This window comes from Pongo pygmaeus, chromosome 23 (genome assembly GCF_028885625.2).
Source record: "Pongo pygmaeus isolate AG05252 chromosome 23, NHGRI_mPonPyg2-v2.0_pri, whole genome shotgun sequence".
Taxonomy (NCBI): domain Eukaryota; kingdom Metazoa; phylum Chordata; class Mammalia; order Primates; family Hominidae; genus Pongo; species Pongo pygmaeus.
In genome coordinates this window covers 31,413,560-31,417,222 of record NC_085931.1, presented here as the reverse complement: position 1 = coordinate 31,417,222, position 3,663 = coordinate 31,413,560, and the positions used below count along the sequence as shown (strand labels likewise).

The following is a 3,663-nucleotide window of genomic DNA, read 5'->3' as shown; positions in this document are numbered from 1 at the left end:
GCTTGAACTCCAGAGGCGGAGGTTGCAGTGAGCTGAGATCCTGCCATTGCACTCCAGTCTGGGTGACAAGAGTGAAACTCCATCTCCAAAAATAATAATAATAAAGTAAATTTTTTAATTAAAAAAAAAATTTTTTTTATATATATATATATATTTTTTTTTTTGAGACAGAGTCTCACTCTGTCATCCAGGCTGGAGTGCAGTGGCATCATCTCAGCTCGCTGCAACCTCTGCCTCCCAGGTTCAAGCAATTCTCTGCCTCAGCCTCCTGAGTAGCTGGGATTACAGGCGCCCACCACCACGCTCAGCTAATTTTTTTATTTTTAGTAGAGGTTTCACCATCTTGGCAAGGCAGGTCTGGAACCCTTGACCTCATGATCTACCCGCCTCGGCCTCCCAAAGTGCTGGGATTACAGGCGTGAGCCACTGCACCCAGCCAAAAATTATTTTTTTTAAAAAAAAAGAAGAGGCCAGGTGCGGTGGCTTACGCCTGTAATCCCAGCACTTTGGAAGACTGAGACAGGAGGATCACTTGAGGTCAGGAGTTCGATACCAGCCTGGCCAACATGGTGAAACCCCATCTGTACTAAAAATACACACAAAAATATTAGCCAGGCATGGTAGCACGCCCCTGTAGTCCCAGCTACTTGGGGGACTGAGGCAGGAGGATCACTTGAACCCAGAAGGTGGAAGTTTCAGTGAGCCAAAATCGCACCACTGAACACTCCAGCCTGGTCAACAGAGGCAGACCCTGTCTTAAAAAAAAATTGTATTTTTTATACAAAAAAATAAGCCGGGCCTGGTGGCAGGTGCCTGTAGTCATAGCTACTCGGGAGGCTGAGGCATGAGAATGGTGTGAAAACCTGGGAGGCGGAGCTTGCAGTGAGCCAAGATCATGCCACTGCACTCCAGCCTGGGTGACAGAGCGAGACTCTGCCTCAAAAAAAAAATTTTTTTTAATTGTATTTTTTAAATGCATGCAAAAATATTGATATATGGAAAAGCAACTGAAGAAAATAAATAAAAAATATTTACAGAGGTTCTCTCTGGAAGTTGGGAATTTTTTTTCTACACATGTATACTTTAGTGTGTGTGTTATTTTTATTTTATGAAAGTAACATTTCTAATCGGAACAATTCTAGAGATGCTGAAGCACATTTTATTTTTATTTTATTTATTTTTGAGACAGAGTCTAGCTCTGTTGCCCAGGCTGGAGCACAGTGACATGATTATGGCCACTTCCTAGGCAGCCTCCACTTCCTAGGCTCAAGTGGTTCTCCCAGCTGGGACTACAGGCATGCACCACCACACCCGACTAATTTTTTATTTTCTGTAGAGACAGGGTCTCACTATGCTGCCCAGGCTGATCTCAAACTCCCAGACTCAAGCAATTCTCCCACCTCAGCCTCCCAAAGTGCTGGGATTACAAGCATGAGACACCATGCCTGGTAATGTTTTTTGTTGTTGTTTTGTTTTTTTTGCAGATGGAGTCTCGCTCTGTCACCCAGGCTGGAGTGCAGAGGCGCGATCTCGGCTCGTTGCAACCTCCAGCTCCCGGGTTCAAGCGATTCTTCTGCCTCGGCCTCCCAAGTAGCTGGGATTACAAGTGAGCACCGCCACACCTAGCTAATTTTTGTAGTTTTAGTAGAGATGGGGTTTCACCATGTTGGCCAGGGTTGTCTCGATCTATTGACCTCGTGATCTGCCCGCCTTGGCCTCCCAAAGTGCTGGGATTACAGGCATGGGCCACCGTGCCCAGCCCATGCCCAGCAATTTTTTAAAGTTAAATTCTCCCTCCTCCTCCACCCTAATCAGTCCTTTCTGAAGTAACATTAACAGTTTAACTCGGCCAGGCGCGGTGGCTCACGCCTGTAATCCCAGCACTTTGGGAGGCCGAGATGGGCGGATCACGAGGTCAGGATATCGAGACCATCCTGGTTAACATGGTGAAACCCCGTCTCTACAAAAAATACAAAAAATTAGCCGGGCATGGTGGCGGGCACCTGTAGTCCCAGCTACTTGGGAGGCTAAGGCAGGAGAATGGCGTGAACCCGGGAGGCGGAGCTTGCAGTAAGCCGAGATCGCGCCACTGCACTCCAGCCTGGGCGACAGAGCGAGACTCCGTCTCAAAAAAAAAAAAAAAAAAAACAGTTTAACTCTCCTCTCTGACATCAATATGTTGTATCTACACCTTACAAAAAAGATCCTACTATTTTGAAATCATAGACGTTTCTCTAGTTCATTTCCATAATTCATTCTTTTTTTTTTTTTCATGTCAGACGGGTAATGTGCCTATGTCGTAACAAGATTTGAAGATGGCGGCCGGGCGCGGTGGCTCACGCCTGTAATCCCAGCACTTTGGGAGGCCGAGGCGGGAGGATCACGAGTTCAGGAGATTGAGACCATCCTGGCTAACACAGTGAAACCCCGTCTCTACTGAAAATACAAAAAAAGTTAGCTGGGCGTGATGGCGGGCGCCTGTAGTCCCAGCTACTCGGGAGGCTGAGGCAGGAGAATGGTGTGAACCCGGGAGGCGGAGCTTGCAGTGAGCCAAAATCGCGCCACTGCACTCCAGCCTGGGCGACGGAGCGAGACTCCATTTCAAAAAAAAAAGATTTGAAGGTGGCACATCTTACACAGGAACGTGTGTGAACGCCTAATCATCATGCTTATGAACTACGAAAGGATCATAATTCATTCTTTAAGAGGTGACAAATATTCCAGAGTATGGAGCTTCTGTAATTTATTCATACTTCGTTAACCATGGCTGTTCAGTTTATTTACAGTGTGGTGCTTTTTGTTTTCTTTTTTCTTTTTTCTTTTTTTTGAGATGGAGTCTTGCTCTTGTCACCCAGGCTAGAGTGCAATGGCACAATCTTTGCTCACTGCAACCTCCACTTCCCGGGTTCAAGCAATTCTCCTGCGTCAGCCTCCTAAGTAGCTGGGATTACAGGTGTCTGCCACCGTGCCTGGCTAATTTTTGTATTTTTCATAGAGACGGGGTTTCACCATGTTGGCCAGGCTGGTCTCGAACTCCTGACCTCAAGTGATCCACCCGCCTCGGCCTCCCTAAGTGCTGGGATTACAGGTGTGAGCCACCGCACCCAGCCTACAGTGTGGTGCTATTAAAAAATATTTTTAGGCTGGGCACAGTGGCTCACACCTCTAATCCCAGCACTTTGGGAGGCCGAGGCAGGTGGATCACTTGAGGCCAGGAATTTGAGACCAGCCTGATGATCATGAAGAAACCCCATCTCTACTAAAATATTAGTCAGGCATGGTGTCACATACCCATAATCCCAGCTACTCGGGAGTCTGAGGTGGGAGAATCACTTGAACTAGGGAGGCAGAGGTTGCAGTGAGTTGAGATTGTGCCACTGCACCCCAGGCTGGACAACAGAGTAAGACCTCGTCTTAAAGTAATTAATTAATTAATTAATAGAAATAAAATAGCAGATTTCAAAAATTTGTTCTCCCTGGCAGCAACCCAGTAAAGCTAGATCTGGGCGGAAGGTAATATGGAAATATAAAAACTACAGATTAGCAGGGATGGGAAGACCCGCCAGAAATGGGTTCATTTTGTGTCCTCATTCCCTCTGGATTCTCTATGTGTCTAGTCCAGGATCTAACCACTGTGATCTGCTTTCCTCATCCATTTGGGAA

The 3,663-nt window shown here is 46.6% G+C and overlaps 1 pseudogene; it reads right to left on the bottom strand.

Moving 5' to 3' along the window:
• Positions 1-2,605: 2,605 nt before the first annotated feature.
• LOC129023781 (small nucleolar RNA U13) lies at positions 2,606-2,688 on the bottom strand (annotated as a pseudogene).
• Positions 2,689-3,663: the final 975 nt, after the last annotated feature.